Source organism: Empidonax traillii, unplaced genomic scaffold (assembly GCF_003031625.1).
Source record: "Empidonax traillii isolate 1590-97213 ecotype Southwest subspecies unplaced genomic scaffold, ASM303162v1 scaffold889:size374758, whole genome shotgun sequence".
In the NCBI taxonomy this organism is placed as follows: domain Eukaryota; kingdom Metazoa; phylum Chordata; class Aves; order Passeriformes; family Tyrannidae; genus Empidonax; species Empidonax traillii.
Window position 1 is genome coordinate 350436 of NW_020956082.1, and position 15308 is coordinate 365743.

At 41.7% G+C, this 15308-nt stretch overlaps 1 long non-coding RNA gene across 1 annotated transcript in view; it reads left to right on the forward strand.

Annotated features, from left to right (window-relative positions):
- Nucleotides 1–7120, forward strand: part of LOC114067260 — an 8975-nt gene extending 1855 nt beyond the window's left edge. Inside the window, exons 2-3 of the long non-coding RNA XR_003573360.1 lie at nucleotides 691–1103; nucleotides 5524–7120. This is a non-coding gene — a long non-coding RNA (uncharacterized LOC114067260). The remainder of the gene's footprint in view (nucleotides 1–690; nucleotides 1104–5523) is intronic.
- The last annotated feature ends 8188 nt before the right edge of the window (nucleotides 7121–15308 follow it).

The following is a 15308-nucleotide window of genomic DNA, read 5'->3' on the forward strand; positions in this document are numbered from 1 at the left end:
GTTTCTCCTCTCGCTTTTTACCTCCCTGATGGATCATTCCTCCGTGCAGGATGGGGAGACGTTTCAATTTCAGTATGATGCAGCGAGGAAGATGGGGAATCCTGGTTAGTAGCCAAGCCTCGGGAGATGCCCCTTCCTCTTTCATCCTCCTCATCACCCTGTCACGGGCGTGTAGTAACACTCCCTTGCTGGCTTTTTGGCTGGTCCTTCTCCTTGGACAGAGAAATGGGAGCAGGAGGTGTGTGTGTGTGTAAGAGAGGAAACAACTGTTACACCTTTTGTCATCAAGACAAAGAACTTCATCTCCCTGTGTCCCTCCCTCTGGGTGCATATTGGCAGCAACTCAGCCACTTTGCATTGCTTCCCGGAGATGCTTCGCACGGAGATGCTTCATAAGGATCCGGTGTGGCTCTGACCTGCCCTTTTTTTGTTGTTGTTGCCAATTGTGATGGTGCTGATAAAAGGACATGTTGATATGTTTCCAAACAGTCTCGTGGTTTGCATTCTTGAAATTGCTGCAGCATTCTTATTTATTTATTTAATTGGAGGGGTGGGGGGATTGACAACAGGAAGGGGGTATGTTTTTGTAGTTCACTGTAGTTGTTTGAAAGGTACAAGGTCACGTGCAATTGCAGCACTGTAGTGTGGAGTATATTAACCAGTGCTTTCTCCCCCTGTCTTGTCTTCCAGTCCTGCAGTCTTCACTTCATCTACTGTGCGAGGAATGGCGATTCTGTGAGAGAACTTCCTTTTGATTACCTGTCTCCTGCTATTGCTTGCTGCTCCTGGCCAGTGATGAGCCATTCAGCTGGACTGGGATTTACCGTGAAGAAGGGAGAGGCAGAATATGGATTGTAGACATCCTATCGCATTCCTCACGTACTGTTTTTACCGTGTCTGTATATAAACCTGCTAGTATCAAGCACACACACTCTCTTAAACCTACATTGGTATTCACAGACTTGCTATTGTGTAAGAGGACTGGTGTTTATCACCACCATGGCTTCAGTTTGGAAGAGGCTGCAGCGTGTTGGGAAACATGCATCCAAGTTCCAGTTTGTGGCCTCTTACCAGGAATTGATGGTCGAGTGCACCAAGAAATGGTAAGAAGTGGCTCATGTTGCTGCACAAATGATGGAGTAAGATGTGTTGGTGAAATATGAAGGATGTTGCTCATTTTGTATTGTTTGATGTGTGTGCACTGCTCTTGCATCCCCTTGCCTTCTCTTGCCTGCCTGCTGCAGAGGCGCCTGAGTGGGGTACTTGTCTTTCTCAATGAGTGCTTGGTTTGTTGTGTAGTTATCCTGGACCTACTTGGGTTTGTTCTGTATTCTCAGTTTTTAGGCTGGCATTGTTTTTACCTTGCAGAGAAGGGTGCATTTATTAGCTTGGCATCTGTGACATATGTGACTTAGTGGTATGGTTTTAATTGTTGGTTTTGTTATTTGGTTTTGTTTTTTGTTGTTTTTTTTTTTTTTAAGTATTTCCCATGAGTTGTTTTCCATCTGCCAACTCAACTCATCATGGGTGGGAGTTATCTACTGTCACTGTTGTTACTTGACTGAGGCATTTGAGATCAGTCCTGGAGATGGTGTGGTGGTGGTGGGATATCTGGGGTGGATGCCAATTTTGATTTTTGACTTTCTTACCTGAAGAGGTCATGTTTCTCCTTCTCTTGCTTGTTCCTTTCTATTTTTTAACGAGAAGAGGCAAGAGACAGGTCCTTGGGAATTGCCTTAACGTAACTGTTAAGTCAGACAAGAATTTTGTGCAGTGGTGGTCCAGTTGGATGGCTTTGTAGCCAACTAGACAGCAGTTAATGGTTAATGCTGTGGGTCTGGCAGATCTTTCCTTTGCAAAATGAGCTTAAATAAATCTGCTAGGGAAGACTAGAGGCAGCTTTTAAATAGTCAGGGAAAGATCTCTGTGATAGAAATACTTAACTGCTGTTTTATATGTTTGGAATATTGATGTTACTGACATAATTCCTCACATTAGTGTGAGCCTGTAGTGTCAGGGGATGAAGAAAATACTTTCCAGACCTCATGGACCGAGATGTTCAAATTGCCTTGTAATAAACTGCAGCCTCCTTTCTAATACTTGGCCTTTATTCTTGTTGGCAAGTTTGGCACTTGCATTGCATTGGCTGCTTTCACTGGTTATGAGTAATTGCCTCTACAAATTTAAATTCTATCTCCTGGAGTAGGAAATCTCTGTCAAATATGCTGGAAGGCTGCTCACTGCTCTGTCTTAAAGGAACGCTGTCAGTTTAAAGGTTTGGGGGTTTTTTATAGTAAGTTATCTTCGTGCCTAAAATGCTCTGAAATATTGTTAAGAAACAGAATTGTTTTGGAAGTTGGCCTTGCTTTTGCAGAGGAAACTACAAATAAAAACATTGTAGAAGTTGAAGGAGGCTGTTTGTGATTATCTTGTGGGATCTACTGTCCCAAAGGGGCCAAAGAGTTTTCCACGGTAATTTTGGTTTATCAGGTTTATTTCAGCAGTTGAGTTTATTACTTTTTATGTTCACTTTACATTAACAAGCCTGTTTTAGTTTCATTTTCACTTTGATTTACTCACTGCTTGAGAATTGGCAGAATGCTTCAGCACTAAAGTATGAATCCTGCAGGGGAATGTTCCCATCGGAATTGCAGCTAACTGTCACTTGATTTAAGAAAAGGTCATACGCAAAAGCTCTCTTGTAAAGGATCTTATTATTTTAGAAACAGCTTATGGGTTAATCATAAGTGAGAGTGCCCACCTAGCAAAATGCCTTTGTGTGAAAGCAGCCTTTCAAAGACTCAGATATGCAACTAATTTTTAAAACTAGGTCATCTTTCTGAACTTTCATTTTATGTTCTTGAATATAATTATAGGCAAGGTCAGCACTTGTGTTGGTTCTGACAAAGCAGCAGTATGGTGGTGAAATGTGGATGAATTCTAGGAAAAGTAACAATGGGGAAAAACATCACTCACACAGTCCTTTGATTGTGGGTTTTTTGCTTCTGCTTCCTCTTATTTGGAGAACCTTAACAAAAATGTTCCTTAAGTATGCAAACTAAAATACAATATTTCTGCCATAAGTCAAACTTCTGTATGAAACAAAGGGGTAAATATTTATTTATTTTGAGAGCCTTCAACTAAATCTTTCCTTATCCTTTGGAGAAGGTGCAGTTTATATACATTTTTTTGTACATGCTGACAGGATCAGTGCTTCATCTGTTTCTAGGTCTTGTCTCTGAGTTTGGCCCATGTGAGAACAAAACAGAAGAAATGAACTCCATATGCTGTTCTTGCTGAAAGTATTGAGTATATATTAAGTGTCAGTGCTGTAGTCTGTAGTTTGTTTGATTGTAATGTAGTAAGCAGTAAGTTATTTTAATGTATTGGCATTTTAACAATGCAGTGTTTCTGGAGGAAAAGAATGCTCCATTCATATTTTAAAATAAATGACAACACAGCCATAAACACACTGGAACTGAGAAGTGTCTGTGAACAAGGATTGTGCATGACCAAAACAGGCTGTGTGCCTCTTTGTGAACTGCTATCTTCTGTTGGGTCTACATTTGCCTGACTGTTCAGAGAAGGACTTGTGTGTTAGGATGTTTTTGTACCGGTCGTGTATGGTTTGCAATGCTGGGTGTGTTTCTGGTTGGCTTTAATACTCTTTGTCTCCTCTGGACTTTTATTGATTTGAGTTTGTTGGTTGTTTGGTTTTTGATTTTTTTTTTTTTTTTTTTAATTTTTTAAACCTAGCGTTTAAAATAGCTCCTGCCTTTTTTCTGGTTACCCTGGCTTTGTGGAAAGTTGCTACCACTCTGGTGTTGCTGCTTCACTCTTTTAAAGAGTTATCTCTAGGTATAGCAGCATTTGTCCAGATTAGGCTGAAACCTCGTTTCCTTGCTTTTTCTGCTTTCTACAGTTTGTGATTCTTGTCCCTACTAATGATTAGAGACAGCCACTCTCAAATGATGGCTTTTCATTGGTGATGTGTTTGGAGGGAGACAGGTTGTGATGGAGTGTCCAGTGTTGTCACTGTTCCTTATTTTTCAGATAATTAACAGGACTGAGTCACTTCTGTGGCATTTTGGCAGCTCCCACTGACCCAGACCTAATTACTGTGGCTGCCTAGTACCTCTGAAAAATTGAACAGTTGGTTTATTTAGAGCCTTTCATTAAAATAAATAAACAAACAAGTGTAGTCTTGGTCTTTAATATGGATTAGTGAGTTCTGCTAGGGTGAAATCAAAATGCTTTGCATTAATCATATAAGCACTTGATATTTTTTTTTTTTTTAAAGACGCTTACTAGGAAGTGCTGGAGTGCATCATCCTCCATTTACCCTTGGAATAAGCCAGGGCAGCTCAGGATTTTCTATCCAGCCTCGTCAGTGAGCTGCAGTCCTGGCCTGAAAGGAATATGTGTTGATAGGAGAGAGTTAATTTAGTGCTTATCCTCAGTGCAGAGTCATTGAATAAAACCAGAAATCAGTCTCATTCATTGTGCTTAGGCTCCTACAAAAAAGACCCGTATTTACTGCTCTGTGCTGGTTTTGTGTGAGATAGAACCTGGGCATCACTGGCAAGTGTAATGCTGTGACTTGTGCAGGGGACCCAGTTCAGTTCCTAAACATTGGTGTCAGGTGCTGTTTTGAGCTACCTCCGGGTTTACTGCCAGTCCCAGCTGCCAGTTTGGAGAAGCCCAGGTCTCCTGTTGACCCTGTGTCAGGCCTGCCAGCCTGGCAAGCATCTCTTGTGTACCTTGGGGCTCCCCAGCTGCTGGAGGCCTCTGTTCAGGCAACTGAGTCAAGGGTTGTCTGAGACACAGGCTCAGCAGAGGAGGCTCCTAGGAGGGAAGTTGTCCTTTGGACCAGAAATCCGTTCTAGTACTTGGACCTAAACCTCTGATAGCAGTTTTATAGAGCTGCTGAAACATCTAATGCTGAACACATGAGCTCTCTAGGGTGGCTTTTATGTTTCCTTATTGTTGTGCGATATCTCGCAAGTCAAGGACTCAATAGAGGCTTCAGATATAATATTGACTGGTTTCCACAGAGAATGGCTTAACTTACAGATCTGAGGTTGCTATCTTCCTAATATGTCATTGTCCTTTAGATGCTTTTATGAGCGAGCAAGCTGCTCACCTGAACGTGGGTGCTAACTGCTTATAAAGGCTGGAAAAGAGTAAACCTGAAGAGGCTTTTCTACAGGATTTGTATTCAGGGGTTGCTTTAGAGATAAAGAAGTATGTTCTTTTTGTACAATCTTTGTAATGTTTGTCATCTACGTGAACTGCTTTACTTTTAAATCCTGCTTAAAACAGTGAGCCATGATGTTCTAAAAGGGTTAAACTGTTCTTACGTTTAAAAGCCTTAACTGAAGACAGTTTTCACGTCCATAAGGCAAGTTGCCTATTTTTATATCGATTAGGTACGGTCTGAAGTAGGTTCTGTATTTTCAAATATACATCTTTCTCCCTTGGAAATGAAGTAAGGCTTAATCTTTTTTTATTTTTTTCCAACAGGCTTTAGCCATCTGTTTTTCTCTTCTATTGTAGTTTCATAACTGGATGCTGCAGGAATCCTAAGATTTGGCATGCACTGTGCATGGAAGAGAAATGAGCTTTCTGAGATTCCACGGTTCACACTGATCTGTTTGCCTTCTGCTTTCCAGCAAACTCATCAGTGCTGAAGGCCACCAAAAGAACTGGAGTTAACTGGTTGCTGTAGAAATCCTTGATTTCCCCTACAGGGTCAGGCTGTACATTGCTCAATTAATTTCCTTGCTTTGTATAGTTGTTAGAGGGGATTTTGTGAGTACCTAAGAGCTTTTAATTATAAAGGGTCATCGTATTTAATCTCTTTGAGTCAGTTTTGCCATAAACCATACTTTTTTTCCTCATGGGCTTGCTCTGCTGAGTTTTTGATTGTATTGGAGTGTTAGTTGTATAGGTGTACTGTAACACTTATAGCTTGTGCAAGGAAGGCACTGTGCAATTTCTTCTGCATTTTAGCTTCTGTTCTCCTCTCAATGAAATGATACTCTGTCCTTATACTTTTGAGATCTGATGCAACACCAGACGAACCCCATTTCCAAATATGCTTTAGCATTTTCTTTTCCATTCCAGTTTTGACTGAGGACTTTTTGAGGACTTAAATTGTGTATCAAACTTACTCTTTCCAAATAATCACTACCAACTGCCTTACAGCTCTCTTGTCGCTTTCTTTCTGCAGTCAATTAAAACTGTCTTACTGTCCATACACAGAAGCAGTTCTCCTCTGTCACCTTGCATCTCTCTTCTTTGTATAAAAAAAAAAATAAATCCATGATTGCAGAAACATAGACTTGCTCCTTTGGACTCTCTGCCTGACTTCTGTCAATCCTGACTCTTTAACGCCAGCTGCTTTCCTTCCCTACCTTACCAGGCTCGCCTCCTAGCCCTTTTTTACAGCCTTGGGTCCGTTCCATGGACCACAAGTTAGGAATTTCTTGTCAAAATTGTTGGCTGCATATTGGCAGCAAAGAGATTTCAATAGGAAATCTGGGGGTATATGTGAAATCTTTGTTGCTGCTAACTTTTTAGGTCGTCAGTGCTGCATACGTACACCCATTTTGTATTTGCAGCAACTTTTTGAGAGTTTTTTTGGAACTCTGTGTCTGATTCCTGAAAGATAGAAGCAGGCACAAAGTTTAGTATCTGTAAGGTAGAACGATTTGTGTTTGGTCTAAATACTGGTTCTGAATTTTATTTTTCTCAGAGAGAGAGAATTCTTTTCAGCAACTCCTTGACATTGCTTACTACCCTAGCGTTAACAAAAATAATTATTGAATGCAGAAAATGTTAGATCATATCCAAGTGTATGTTAATGTATTTTGTCCATTCGAGGAGGCAATCCTCACCCCTTTAACTGCCCACTTAGTTATGTTCTGACACGGCTTTATTTTTTGAGAGTGAAACTGCGCAACTTCCTCACAGAGCTTTTTGAACAAATAAAACCTTGCTCTGTTCCTACAGGCACTGTGGTGCACACGTGCACTAAAGTGCGTGTACTGTTCTTTTGAACTCAGTGGACTTGATCTGGAATGAAGAATTTTTTTTTTTTTTTTTTTTGCAGGATTGGATCCTTGTGAATGCTCTTTTTTTCAGTGCTTTGTGTTATGAGGTTAAATAAAATGAAATACTATGACATTGCATAGGCCTCATCTGAGCTGAGTCTTCAGTCTCTTAGTCTGCTCAGGCTGTATAGTGCCAGTCTGCTGCTTCAATTACTTTTTAATTGGTTGGAGAGAGCTGAAGTCCCTTTCACAGTTTAGTGTGAATAAGTAGAGGAGGAGGAGGCTGGTAAGGTTGACTAAATCTGAGGAAACTCTTCTTATTAAACAAACCCTTCAGTTATGGTAGTAATTCTGCTTGGGTGGCTTTCTGAGAATATGGGGGCGGGGGTGTGTTTGTGTTTATTTACTTCTAAAAGCTTTCCCAGTTTACTCTGAGGAGAGTGTGTGAAGTGTGTGTTTGTTTCCCTTGCCCCTCTCTCTCCTTTCACTCCTTGGGGTAGAAGCTGGCCCTGGCAGGCTCTCTGATACCTTGTAGGACCCTCCTGAGCTACCCTCTGCACAGAGTCTGTCTTGTGTGTCCTCAAGTGGACTCTGAAACACAGGAACTACGCAGCTGAACTTTTGTTCCTTATTTTAAGATATGCACATAGCAGTGGGGTAAATAAAGCCGGCCTTGTTTTCTTCCTCTTCCTCATATGAAAAATGTATTTCTGAAGCATTCAGTTTCTGTAAGTGCACCAGAGCCTCTCATCTGGGAAGCTGTGTGTTTTGGCAGTGGAGGTATAGGGTAGCTGTGGCTTTTGGCACCTGGGAAGGCATTGCAGGGACTTGGGAACTGTGTGTTAAGCACGAGCTAAAATTAGCAGAACCATAACTAACATGTCTGTTGTCTAAGGCTCTGACTCATGAGGTTTTCTGGATTCAGGAGTGGAGCGGGATGTCACTGTCCCTGAGTAGAAGTTGTCTTGTGCCCTGAAGCAGAGATAGGGCAACAGTAGGTCTGTGTGGTGTGCGACTATTAACAACCATCACCTTCAGCTCTGATTTGTGAGGCGAGTGTGAGCTGCAGCAGTTGAGGAGCCTGCACACCTCCCTTATGCTGCCTGATGCAGTGGGGAGGAAAATCTGCCTGAGCGGTGAGATGAGCCACAGCTGCAGGCAAGAGCATCTTAAAATGCTTCAGCTAAATCACCCAGATCCTGACTCAGTGCCCTGTGCTGTCACTGTAGGGCTTTAAAACGCACAAGCTTTTGAGATGATTCAGAAGTGCATGCCCTTCTGAACTGTAGTTTCTAGCTGCCTGCAAACCTGTGAAAATGAGCAGTGCAGAAGTAATTCTTGTTTGCCTATTGAGGTTCTCTTTGTAGTGGAGAGTCATTATTGGGAGTTCTTTTTGTTTTATTATTATTTAAGGAGGCTTTCTTGAGTATTATACCAAAGCTATGGCCAGGCTCTCCAGCTGCTTAACTATCTGCAGCTGCTGAACTGCTATCTCTGTGGCTCTGTGTATTTATTTTAGAATAAACTGGTTTGGGGTTTTATTTCATGTGCACACTCTGTCTCTTGCAGTCATTTTGTGGGCTTTGTTTTGGGTGAGCTGCTGTATCAGCTTAACAACACACCAGCAGATCTGACCTTTCTTTTCTGATGGAACTGTTTTGAAAAATGATGTTGGTGCTGACCAAACATCACAAGGGCAAAACAATTTCTAGTTCCAAGAACAACTGAATTAATGCAATCCAGAGTATTTTAAGACTCTCATATCACATCAGTTTTGGCTCCCATATAACCATGGTCCATATCAATACTGCTCATTTCCTTTGTGCCACCCCTGCAAGCACCCTTCATGTTCTCTGCCTTCCTCTTCTTCACCCAAGAAGGAATGTTTTCTTCCTTGCAGCTGTTTGATGGGCCAGAGTTGTCCCGGGCTGCCGGATGGGTGGCATTGGCTGTTGTGGTGGGAGATGTGTGTTCTGATGGGCGGGCAGCTTTCCTGGGAGCATGTACTCATCTCCACCTGTTGGGACAAGCCCCACCAGCTTTTGCGTAGGCCAGGCAGACAGAAGGCATTCCTTAAGTCAGTTCTGGGCTTTCCATCAGATATGTTGCTGCCTGATGCCCTGAGACGATAATTGTCCTGACCTTTCTTTAGGGCTAAGACTAATGCAGTAATGCCTCGTGTTTTTACATCCAGTGTGATAAACTGCCTTTCTCCTCCCAACTGTGATTGGGAGGAGTGCATGGCCAGTACTGTCAGTATCAAAAGCTGTATTAAACAAAGTAATTGGAGAATCTGGATCCTTAAATGCAGGTTGGCAGCACATTGTACCCTGCCACTAGGCATGGCTGTGAACTTCCTTGGAGCTTTCAGTGGCTGCTCATTAAGTAAACTCTGAATCTCTTTGTTTATCTCAGTACATAGGAAGAGATTTAAAAGAACAGAAAAGAGCTGTCAAAACTTTTTTCCAGCAAAGATCTAACTGAGATCTGTAAATTTCCAAACCAATCTGTTGCTGACTTATCTGTGGTTGATTAGCAGAGGACTTAACCTTGACTGCTCCTGGTGACACCTGACATAATTATAGCTGTGGAGTCACAGCTCTGGCCGTGCTGGAAGGTGGGCAAGTTCTGTTTGTCTGTTTTTTTCCAGTCGTACCTGTCTTTTATCGAGTTGTGGTTTGTCTCTTCCTGTAGGTAATTTGAGCAATAGCTGTATAAAACTGTGAAAAATTTCAAGAGAACAAGGTTTTTGAACTCCTCTTTTGTCTTCAAGAGCAGATCTTGATAGAGTACTTGGAATAAGTGTCTCTTGAGTGAGTGAATTCCCCTTGCATTCCTTTATCTTTGACATGTAAGAAGATTTTAAGAACGAGAAAGTCCTGACCCATTTTTCACCACTTCCTCTCATGCCACAAAAATCGAAAGAATTTATACCAGTGTTACTTGGTTTTGAGGCATATTTGGGATGGCTTCTGTTTCCTGTTAACACTTTTGGAAAGACACTTTTTTAAAATACCTTGAACAATGGTGTTTTCGTTCCCCTTTTTGGGCTTTGTGCGTGTAGAAAGGGAATTATAAGTTGTAAGCTGTACTTTTATATTTTTTTTCTTTTCTTTATTTCCTTGCTAAAATTATTTGCTTTCCTCCGTTTAGATGGCTGCTCTGAGCTCCAATGTCTACATATCCTTTCAGGATACCAAAACATAGACAATCTTAAAACAGTAAAGGAATCATTTTATTTCCCATAGATTCCTTTTTTCTTACAGTAAATGGGATTTGATTTTTTAAATTTTCAACTGAAAGATCACAAAGAGTAATCTTTACATCCTGAATTCTCATAGTCACTGATGTAGTTGAGGGATTTTTTGATAGAGGATTGAGAAGGTGTGGAATCACCCACACTGCTATAATGGTAAACATCTAGTGCTTGAGACACGCTACCTCCTTTGATCCAAAGCTGTAAGACTGTCCAGTTGACTAGTGGTGGTGGGGAAAAAGGGAACTCTTCTTTCCTGCTCCCACACTTCCCTTCTTTCTTTTCTGGGGGGAAATGCTGTGCCAGCTGAAAGCCAGCAGCTGCACGCTGGAGAGCCCTGGAATACAGAGAGCTTGGCAAAGCATGGGATGAAGGCACTGCATCTTCTACTTGTGGAGCTGTGGCAGCCCACTGTGCCACACTGCCTTGTCAAAGCTGCCTTATTTAGTTCCACACCAACACTGCTGTCGCTTCCCTGGAGAGCCAGGACATCCCTTTTCTCTGGGCATACAATGCTGCTGTGGTTGATGGGTCTGTGTTGTCAGTGGTTATGATAAGTTAGCCTGCCGTGTCGTACTTTCTGAACCTTTTGAACCTCTCCCTTACTTTTAGCTTTGCTTCATAGGGGAAAAGCTCTTTTGTGATGTTAAAACATGCCTGAATTTTCTGTCTGGCCAGCAAATTCAGTGTTGTGTTGGAAAGTTTCAGCAGACAATTTCAACCAAAGTTTGTGGGGGTGGAAACCTCCAGCTATTGTTTCTATGGGTTTTGTGACAAAGGGCCTCTGGATGGAAGAGTGGAGTCTTGGTCAGACCCCCATGGCTGCAGGTAAAAAGCCAGTGACTTCACCCTTTAATAGACATTGGAGAACCTGCAAGGGTGAAAGCTGCTGGCAGCCCAGCCTCTCTCCCTCTGCCTGGAACTCTGGGTTTGTGTCAGTTTGTGCTTCCACGTGGCCATTTGTGCCAATGTATTTTTGGAGCAGGGAGCTGCTAGATACATTTCTGTGTTTCTCTGCTCCCCATCTGTTCCTGCAGCCACCTCCTGCTCTAGCTGCCTCGGGAGAAGCTCTATTACAAGGGAAAATGGCCATAAAAACAGGCATTACCTGTGTTTTCAGTTTGAGTTACCCCATCCTGGTGCTTGGTGTTGACCTTACCCATCACCTGTAACTTTGGTATTGTTGGTAGTGTGGCTAATCCTGTAGTACCACAGCATATGACAGTGCAGTCCCTTGTTTCCTTTCCGATTGCTGCACTGGGAAACAGAAATATGGACATTTTTGCCAATAGATTCAGTCTTGCTGTCTGGAGTGGACCCTAATAAAGCATTTACAGTGTGCAAAGTCTGCTTCCTCCTGGGGAAAAAAATGCTGACTTCAGTAAATGAATTTATTTCAAACAAACTTGTTCTTAGGGAACAAGATCATGTGCTGTAAGGGGAAAAAATGATACTACTTCTTTTAGCAACAGCTGTTAAAAGAAGGGTGCTTACTTGATTTGCAATTAATGATAAAGTCAACAAACTGTAATTTAAAAAAAGAAAATAATCTTGAGCTACTCTTGACTGTAGTAAGACTGCAATTTATCCTGATTTGTTTGTGTTCACCTCATTGTGAGAACTGTTAGTACCTCTTGTGGCTGACAAAACTCCATTAAGACCTAGAGAAGCAGAAACCTCTTGCCTTGTTACCCTCCCAGAATGAGTGCCCTGACGTCCTCTCCCTCCTGTGCTGTACCATAGGTGGGCATAGACAAGACTTGGTAGGTCTTCTCCTACAGGAATAATTTCTTCTTTGCTGCCATAGGAAACCTTCTGAAATGGTCAGCCTTGCAGGCTTTTCATGGAATATTTGCTTATCTTGTTTCAGCGTTGCTCAGAGGTGAGGAGGATGGGCTATGAGGTGAGCTGAGCTGAGCTGATGGAGAAGCAGGGGGAGTGGAGGGGGGTGAGGAGCAGAACACAAGGCTCTTCTCCCTGTTTGCCTGTCTTCAAGTCTGTCTGTACAGGGTGTACAAGGCAGATCCTGCTGGGTTTGGAGATAGAAAACCAGTGACATAAATATGAGCAACCAGCGTGTGAAGCAAAAATAATTATTTCAGGGAACAGCCACAGAGCCTTCTTGTGTTTCTGCTGACATCACCTCTTTGATTAGCGTGAAGTTTATTGCTGGGATCTCAACTTCTTATATTGACCATCTCTACAGCAGAGAAGTTAAGGTGGGGAGTTGTTTCTGGAAGTTGACAACATGTGACAGAGAAGTGTCACCTGTGCATAACAACTACAGATATATAGTTGCCCCCTGTGTGTATAAAATCAGTGTAAGCTGTTGAATCATCTCAAGAGGGAGGAAAGCCTGGATGCTGATGGTGAAAAGCAGAAGGGGTGGCTGCTGCCAGTAAGGGACAAATCTTGTCCATCCTTGGTTGCTCTGGGAGATTCCCAGGTGTGCTGTGGTGCACGTGGGCTGAGCAGGGCCAGAAGTCTCACTTTCCTTACAACCTCAAGCCACCGTGGTGGTGAATTAAGTAATTTTGAGTGGTGAAGTATTTTATGCTACTGAAACGCTTAACATTTTAGTAACCTCTGGGCCTTTATTCTTCTGTTGAATACAGTTCCCCTAATCAGCTGTATTCAGATTTTGTGTTTTATTCAGACAGATGTTTGCTGACCCAGGCCATGTAAAATTCTTATGACAAAGTGTGGCCACTTTAAAATGGGAACTTACTGTGTCACGAGCTTTCAGACTTGATTTTGCTGAACAAGCAATATGCACATATGTGCACTTGAACCTTGTCTATATGTAGCAGCTCCACTGTTTTACTGTGCCTTTGCAATCACACAGCACCTATTCTTCCTTTATAGGCAGAAGGCAGCCACACAGAAGTATGTTAACTAGAGACATTTTTATGGAAATAGCTACACAGCCAGCAGCTATTAAGCACTTCTGTAGCAAAATCAAGTGATTTATTTTTCTGATTGTACCAGAGCCACTATTGCAGTTCAGAGTAGCTTCCCTAACTGAAGCAGACTTGTTGTCACAAAAACTGTTGAGAGCAAGCCTTGATTATCAAAAATATTGTTGTGCCTCTGCTTTTTTTAAGGGAGGAGTAATCCATCGTTACTCACACCTCCCAAGACTGAGTTCTCAACCCAGCAGTGCGGGTCATAGGGCAGGACAGGTGCTCAGCCAGCAGTGATGGGAATAAAACAGAAATAAGGCTTTGCCAAACACAGATATTAATGTTTCACCTTCATAATTAATAATAATGAGTTCTTTCAAAACTGTTTTGAAAGGGAGGTTCCATATTCTCTTGGTGAATGCTAATTAGGATTTCACCTCTTTTTGAGTGTGATAGTAGCAATCATACAGTGAAAGAAGATATCTAAATTTAAGGTTTTCCAGGGATTCTTTTTGTGCTGAATGAAAACAAGCTCGTTATTTAAATATTTCTACCTTTTAGAGACAAGTAGAAAAAGTTTGGCTATTGATATTGAATGATACTAAAAAATTCTGAGTATTCTTTTATAACGTTTTGTAAGACAGCTTTGTAAACAAAACTGCAGTATGTGTCTTGCCTTCCCCGATGCAGTTTTGCTAGTTCAAATTGATATGATGATGATCTCTCTCTCTATTTAAACCTGGGAAGTTGATTTTTTACATGTGTACAGTGGAGCTTAATTTTTTCTATCCCACTGTAAGTTCCCAGCCACAGCAAAGAAGTTGCTCATAGTGCTCTCTCTCTCGCTACCCAGATGTAGCCAGAAGCTGCAGAGTGTTTTTTTGAGAACACTAAAACTAGAAGAGCTTCTAAAGCTATACAGGCTTTCAGTTACTGAAAGTTCTTTAGTAGTAGAAGTTATTTTTGTTCCTTATATAAATAGTTGTATGTCAGTCTGTTTATCACCTCCTTTTGTTGATAAATTCTGTGCACTTTTTTTTTTCTACGTAGGTGTTTTTGACCTGGAGGGTGAAATAAAGTCTTTGCTTCTCAATCTACTAGAGAGTGTGGTCTGACGGTAGAAACAACAAAAGTCAAAAAATCTTGGTCCTGCAGTAGGCTTCCTTTCAATTTCCCTTGTAACTCTGCAGACAAGTCATCTTTCCAGTCACTTCCTGATTCGTGTGCACAAATCATCTTTCATCAACGCTTCTACATTTTAGGTTCACAATTACTTATAAGCAGGGTTTATATCTCCTATTAAGGGCCAGGTGGTATCAGCTCTTTGTTCTGTGGTAATGGCGTAAAACTACAAAATGACACTTTGCTGTGTGGAAATAAACATAAAATGCTAACAACTTCTCTGTGCAAAAACTCTGCAGCCACACAGCTCCATTATAAATGCAGTCTTACAAGACTATTTTTTGGTAGAGAAGTATATTCCCCATTTTATCTCTCTGAAATACAGGAAATTGTGCAGAAGATGCAAGAAACCCTCTCTGTACTGACAGGAGTTATGTGAGCTCACATTTGTGAAACAAAGATGCTGCATAACTGAGGAAGAAGAGCTGCAAGTTCTACTTCACAAACTCAGAAAGTGGCCCCTCCCTTTTTCTTTTTCCAGTATGAATCGTGTTAATAGCGAGGTCATTTACAAGTGTGTTTAGTCACAGAGGGTCAGGGTGGAAACTGTTGGAGAGCAGAGTACTGAAACAGAGCAGGACCAGTGGAGCAGAGTAGGTGGGCAAAGTGGGATAGGAATCCTGGAGGGGAAGTGACAACATGATCATTGATCGACAGTTGCTGATGCAGGAGCTTAAGGAAGATTTCTGTTGTGGGGACAGTTTTTTGTTTGTTTTCTATTTGCTTTCCTCTGAGTGATGTGTAATTAAGAGTATGTGTAATGGGTAAATGTCAGTGGGGAATGAAGTAATTTGTGCTAGGCTCTGAGTACATCCTTTCAGGAGTGATATTTCTACAATATTTTATCCAGTGGTGGTGATATTAGAAAGGGACCATAAGAATCAAACTCCTCTTCAGCAGAGGTGTTGAACG